Source organism: Zootermopsis nevadensis, unplaced genomic scaffold (genome assembly GCF_977971745.1).
Source record: "Zootermopsis nevadensis isolate Lab colony 2312 unplaced genomic scaffold, Znev_1.0 Znev_ptg000028l, whole genome shotgun sequence".
Taxonomy (NCBI): domain Eukaryota; kingdom Metazoa; phylum Arthropoda; class Insecta; order Blattodea; family Termopsidae; genus Zootermopsis; species Zootermopsis nevadensis.
The window spans coordinates 2,890,382-2,898,222 of record NW_028259160.1 but is presented as its reverse complement, the minus strand read 5'-3'; positions in this window follow the sequence as shown (position 1 = coordinate 2,898,222).

The following is a 7,841-nucleotide window of genomic DNA, read 5'->3' as shown; positions in this document are numbered from 1 at the left end:
AAGGTTCATTACATTCATTACATTCATTATTGTTGTGTTTGCAATTTCCAAACGTGTAAATATTTGAACATAACATCAGTTTTAAAATGGCCCTAACTGAATAGATTCGTGCGATAAACTGCGTTCTTTGAACATTACAAATGATAACCGCTACTAACCTAACCTACGCTCAACGTTAAGAACTCGCACACACTTGGACGAGCGCTGTAACAGAGACATTTTAAGATGTCCTACACATTTCAAATTTAAATTAAAAACACAGCTATTTTTAAAATAAAATTTGTTAGAAAATAATAAATCTTCTAGAATTTACAATTTACGATATTTATTGATTCTGTTATAATTATGTACTAATTTAATGCTAATGATGGAATCCAATTATCAGAAAAGAAAAATACAATAAATTTCCTCTATAGCACGTCAAAAGTAATATCTACTAGGTAATGGTCCTGGATGCTTACTTAAGCACGACGTCGTGAAGACGAATGTATAGCTCCACAAATTTCTAACGAGGGTTCTAAATGGGGAGTGAATATTACTTTCCATTTCGGGCAGATTCATCCTTAAGGGAAGGCCCCTCGGTACTCGTTGTGTAGAAGGCTGGACGTTGTGGCAAAATGAAATATCGTCTGTCCTAAATCGAATTCCGGTCCAAACAAGTCACTATTCTGACTCAGCTATATAATTAAGTGCATGCAGTATAATCCTTCTTGAGAAGCTAATAGTCTCTCAGCGAGTCAAGAAATCTTTTATGGAGCCGTAAATTTCATTGCTGTGTCCATAACATCCAGATAAATCCAGTCCAAATGCTCATACCCTATTTAGAGCATCTTAGAAATGTTCTATTTCGTTCCGGTTGTCCAGTTAAATTTTGTATGCATTTCTTATCACTTCCACGCGTGCTACAAGTTCGTCGGTTTCATTGCTCTTGATTTAACTAGGTAGCTTTACAGATGGATACGTATATCAACACAAACCACTCAAGATGTTTACTAAGTACTGATAGCAACCCGATTTGCAAAGTTTGGTTTGTGCTAGAAAAAAAAAACACAGGACCGGAGGTGGGGCATAAGTTATTACAGATCTATTTATATAAACTTGTAAGATTTGAGGTTTTCACAGCGGTGAGTATGAAGATTTCTATTCATCGCCCTGATGATGGAGGCAGTATGACCTCTGAAACGTTGGTTAACATCGACCAGACTACACAGTGCAACAACCCAGAAGACAGAAATCTTCTTATATAAACTTACTAGACAACAGTTGGTTGGTGATCATTTTTAAATTTACTAATTATACTACATTAAATCACATTTTTTAATAAAACAAAGGCAAGTGGTGATTTTAATATGTATATGCTCCTTTGATAGACAATTTCAATATAAATGTGTTATTTTAAGTGCTACTTTAGAATTTCGCATGATACTTGCCGAGTTATTTTCTGGGTCACGTGGTTTGCAATGTTTCGTAAGACTGGTATATCACTTCCTTCGCACAGAGCTGGCTGCGAATACAGGGCTTTCCCCTACGTTCGTACAGGGGCGATGTAATATAAATCATAAGGGAGTGCCATCACAGGTAAAATCCCACTTTTATAAACAACTATACCTAATTTAGTACCGTATATTAAACAATGGCGTAACGAAAAATTGTAGAAAACTGTACAATGAAGAGCTAAATAATTTGTAGCTTTAATCAGATACTATTAAGGTAAGGACGAGATGGGCGGTAAATACAGAATGCATGGGAAGATGAGAAATACTCGCAAAATTTTAGTCGGAAAATCATAAATAAAGTGATCACTGGGAAGACTTGAGTGATAGGAGGATGGCATTAGAAGAGCCTATTTTGAAATAAACAGAATATTAGGGTATGAGATTGTAATCAGGGTAGAATCTAATGGCGGTTTATTTTAAACGCGGTAACGAAATTTTTGTATCCATTACAAAATGGGGAATTTCTTAACTAAATGAACGACAATAAGTTTTTCAAAAAGAGAATATTCCTTCTGGCCATATCACCCTTCCTTATTTTATTGCCTTCATAATATTTGATGAAACATTCTTTAACCTGCTCTTACTTATTCACCCTTAGGTCTGAATAAATATGCATGGAACAAGTGGTAATTATAATTCTTACAAGGAGTTTATAAATACCATGTCAAAATAATAAAACGTTACAGATGAATTTTGCCCATAAAGTGAAATATACATTTGAATGTACAAGCACCCAATGGCGTTTCAATAAATTTTCGTATTTCGTAACATTCCAGCATGCGCGTGGGCACATCTGTTTGAAATTCTGTCAATTCTTCGATCAAACAGACGGTGTACGGCGCAACTTCGCAGAAGAAAGTTATCTTCAATGAGGTATTTGTTTAATGCATGCTCCAATATTATCCACAGAATAAAATCCGTAACACATCCGGTAGTGTCTAAACAAACGGCCGTTTATTGCCTTTCTCGTAGATAATTTTTCAATAAACAAATTCCACCTCCCACGCACGAACACACAAATTATAGCCTCACTTCCATTCCGCAGAGGAAGTGGGATTTGAGGTTTTCAAGGAGGTGATTCTATAAACGGCTGTCTTCTGGGTTGCCGTGCCGTGTAGAACCCATCGCCCTGATGATGGAGGCAGCAAGGGTTTCTGAAACACTGGTAAACTTCTACAAGACTACACGGCACAACTAACCAGAACACAGCCATCTTCAATACTGAGGAGTTTGATACGAAGATGTATCATAATTATATACGTGGATTCTGTTACCGAAATCTTGTTTACATGTCAACAATAACAAACCTGGCAATAATGTGATATTGTTACGTAATATCTGACAAATTTGAGGCCAGCGTAGCTCAGTCAGTATAGTCACTGGACGACCGAGGTTCGATCCGCGACGGGGGCAGGTTATTTCTCCTCTAGCCTCTGCGTCCAGACCGGCTCTGGGGCCCACCCAGCCTCCTTTCCAATGGGTACCGGGGTCCTTTCCCGGGGGTAAATCCGGCCGGGGCGTGATGCTAACCACTCACTCCCATCTAGTGTCGAGGTCAAGAATGAGTACGAGCTATACCTCCTCTCCCCCCCCCAAGCGCCTACATGGCTCAAAGTGTACTTTACTTATCTGACAAATTTAATATAGTGCATCGCTGTCAACTTTATCTTTCAGAATGCAGCGTAAGTATTTCTATCTTAAGATAGAAATATTTATTATTGCGTAAAGGGATCAGAATCAGCAAGTCCTTCCGTTTACTCATTCGATTACAGATGGCTTATATTATCAAAATGACTTCCGTCAGATTACGGAAACATCGAGTTATATCTCAGCGGTATTTAACAATGTCAATATGACGGTAATGCAGAACCTTGCGTTGAAAATGTTTGTCCCATTTCATATAAGGGCCTTGACTGATAATTTTTTTTTCAAAATATTATTTCTGAGAAATTTGAAATTCAAAATTATTTATTTTATTTCTAGCTCCACTCGACTCTCCAAGTCTTCACACCCCTTGGTTAGTATACCCACCCGCACTACCATCATCAGTCTGATTCTGTTTCTCTCGTGACCTCAGACTTCAGAAATCACGCCTAATGGTAGTTCCCATGGACAACGTGACAGGGTGACAAATCTTGTTACTTATAACAACGTTGTTTCTGTTGCGTGGCAGTCATTCGGATAAAAGGGATGTAAAGTATCCACAAAAAAAATTACACACAAACATTACATATGTCAGCATTGAGTATACATCTTTTTTGGGACTATCTATATTTCCATAGTTGAATGTCGCCCGACCTGCTCCTGACATTATAATTTAAACTCGTTGTCTTATGACAGGTTCTTAAAGACAGTGTCATGCGGTTTGCTGATGGACACATTTCAACAAACGCAGGAGACAAATCGCGTTTGTTCAAGCGTCCTATTTGACCACTGTAAATTAAAAAGAAAACTGCGCATCGAGTTATTATTAATTTATTATCGGCAGTTTATCAAGTGTTTACGTTAAATAGTGTGTAAATATAATTTTTGGCAATTACTTAGAGTTTGTTATATAAATTATTCTACTGCAGCTTCGCTTTTAATTTTTTGTTGTAGCGCCCTGGAAAGACTAGGATTCGATATCTAGAAGGGACAAGAATTTGTTTGTCGCCTTCTCTAAAGCCAACCCAGCCTCGAATCCGTTAGTTATTGAATGTTATTTCCAGAATTAAAGCTATCGGAGCATTAAGCTCAACATTCACATCCATCTAATAGAGAGGACACCTCCTTCATGGTGTGGTATTTCGGCTCACGGACTTCATGGTGTATCCAGTAATTCTTATACTGCCCCAGGATGTCCGTATGTGTCTGTATATGATAATTCCTCTATTCTGGACAAGTCACCAAGTCCGGCTTCAAATACGAGAAAGCATCTGCGTTCTTTCTCAGGACAGTATCAGATGCATTACTGCGTCACCAGGTCCGTGACTTACCCACTTAGGGTGCTTGTGAGACGTAGTAAGTTCCGGACGGACGCAGTGAGAGGTACCCAAGATCCGCACTCAATATTCTCATGACTCATCATCATTGATGTCATTACTTCATCAATTGGTTTCGTCAAATTGCGTTCCAAACTTGTTCATATTTTATAGTTTATCTATTCAGTTTAATTTTTTCTTGCACTAATTTTCTTTAAATTATAGACCCAATTTATTTCATAATAAACCGTTTTGCTTAGTATATTAAAAACATTAATTTTTATTTAATGATTTTATATCTAATATGATCATATCTCATGTGACCTAAAAAGTAATAAAATCCTACTGACATTATTTCAGCTGATTCAGTGAATTTTTAACCTTGTTCAGAGCCTTAGAGTTTAGTTTACACAAAGAAGTTGTTTACAGCATAGAACAGACTCAAAATATCGAACTGGGAAAATCGTGGAAGTGAACGACCCTGAAATAATCTAATATATTGCCGAAACACTTGTCTTGATGATTTAGGAAAAATTATGGAGTAGCCACTTCTCCGACGGTCAAACCGGTGATTTCCCAAATACAACAAAGTAATATTACACACACAACAGCAATGTTTTCCTCATTATTTTAACCATACAAAAATGATTAATATAACTTGCTCTTAGTCATATAAGGACGTATTTAGTGGAGAGGTTATTCCACACATGACAAGTCAAGAAATTTCTAGACAGGTATTAAAGATGTGATTTGTTAGTCGCTTTACAAAACGTTCAATTCGGGATATTTTTTTTACTGTCTGCTGCCTAAAATCCTAAACATTGAAGCATAAAATCTGTAATTTTACCTGTTGTTCTATAGCGGTGTAAAAAGTTCGTCTCTTGTCCTGGAGGAAGAGTAGATTTAGGGTCTTTGAGAACAAAGTACTGAGAAAAATATTTTGACCTGAGAGTGATCAGAGATATTTAAGTACGAAGAGCTTCATAATTTGTAAACTTCACCAAATAATATTAGAGTGATAAAATCAATTAGGATGAGTTGGCGGGACATGTAGCATGCATGAGGAGAGGAGTAATGCTCAAAACATTTTAGTCGGACAGTGTGGACTGGATTCAACTGGCTAAGGCTATGTTCCAACGTCTGCTTCTTGTGAACATAGTAATGAATCTTAGGACAGAAATTACCTCAACAATTGTTCATGCAAAGAAAGTACGAAAAACTGATACAGTGGAAGGACGTTTGCGATATATCTCGAATTATAAATAGATTAATAAAGAAGTGGGGTAATACGACGCAAAAGTAAGTCCAACGTGAGGTTTTTGTTTCCTCCATCATCGTCCTGGTGATGGAGGCAGCAAGGACCTCTGTAACGTTGGTAAACTTCTACCACGCTAATTCCCATAGGGTGTCATATACACCAGTGATCACTGATAAAAGGAGCATCGCCCTTTCATGTGATATTGCTTTTTCCTTCCTGTTGACAATTCTTAGCCGTGGCCTAGTAAACCAGTCAGTCACACACTGACATACATTTTCATAATTAACATCAGGTGAATCTAGATTATTTTTGGGAATTCAGAAGCTTTATATATATATATATATATATATATATATATATATATATATATATATATATATATAAACGTTAACGTATGCGAAAATCAATAATTTTAGGTGTTCCGTGAACTCGTTTTTAAATCTCAAACTTGAAACTCTCTTTACGTCATTGAACATCTGTTTTCAACGCCTGGTCGAGTAGTTAACACTTCCTTCTTATTCGGGAGTCCCAGTTTCAAATCTCGACCCGGAGATCGGCTTTCCTGCCTGGGGTTTCGTGGTTTTAGTCAATCCTTCCAGGCAAATGTCGGAATCTACACCCTTTCCAATTCATTATTCACTATCATCCTCACATTCGAAGCTATATAGTATGAGCTTCTGAAAAAGCGTTGTTAAATAAACTATAAATGAATGTTCTTTATTGAGGTTTCGAAACATCTTTCTTTTTACGGTGCAAGGTTATTAGCCTGGAGAACCAGGTTGGGGTTGAGGAGAATTGAGGAGGCCATGGACGGAATACGGACAGAAGAAGAAGAAGAAGAAGAAGAAGATTCTTTATATGACACCTAACTCCTTCACTGCTGTAATTCTACCAGAATTATAGTCCACACTAGCATGAGGTACTGCTTCCTTTCTGCATCTGATGCAATTACACAACAACCGTCACGCGACAGAAAGAAAATAAAGGTCTTGGGGGGAAAAACAGAGAAGTGCAGATAAAGAGACAGTTTATAACAAGCTGCTTGATTTTATAATTTTTTTTTTATCTCTAACGTGTCTAATTTGCCAATAGTATTTCTTTCCACGTTTTAATAAATCTGAATATTATGACAGGTGTAAGAGAGTGCATTTTAACACATTGCGATAATGACTGCAAGCGTTATAAATTATCTCAACTGGTGTAACTCGATTTACATATAAAACTTATTGTACACGCCGATACGCAGCCAAGAAATTCAGTTGTATGTCTGACTATCCAAGAAGCCCTTAAAGTGCTTGTTCAACGGACTCCAGCCTATCGGTATTTATTCGCGCACAAGTTTCTTTCCATTCGTTGGCAATATTAGTTGCTTTTCTACATGACATTAACCACGCTTGGTTAGGATACAACATTGAATTGATTCGATATATCACTAAATATAGCCAACATGCCAAGAAGGGGATTTCAGTTACCAATACCTCAGAATTACATCAAGCAATGAATTCAGTATAGTTGGTAGTACGTATAAATGACTTTGGTTTACCCCCACCATCCTATTAATAACAAAGTAAACACACTTTCAATTAATCAAGTTCAAAACATATTAAAAGATGATTTCTTTTAATAAACTTTGGGATCATTAAATCGAGTATTTTCAAGTATCGACTAACAAAGGAAACTACTTTGTGTCATTAGGCCTGTACCGAGTCCACACTCAAACTTCACGTGTTATTTTATCCTAAGTTGGCTGCGCATATTTTCCGGACCACAATTTAGAAACATAAAAACATTGATCTAAGCAATTATTATGTTTTATTACTTACTTCCAAAATCCTCACTGGATATCTGTTTCAATACACTGAACACAAATCTCAGGCTGGCAATGCTGATGAACTGAGAATATAACACCACAAGAGAAACACCAGAAAACATATATTTGCTCACAAAGCTTTAAAACCACGCTCTAACAACACACCATCTTTCCCTGGAGTTGAATACCAACATGACATATAACGGCGCAAAATTTATAATCACTCCAGCGGAGTATTGAACAGACAATGGAAGTAGAAATGATCAGAGACTTGTTTAATTTTGTTAAGTCTACTTTTGACGCATTGCCGGCACCAT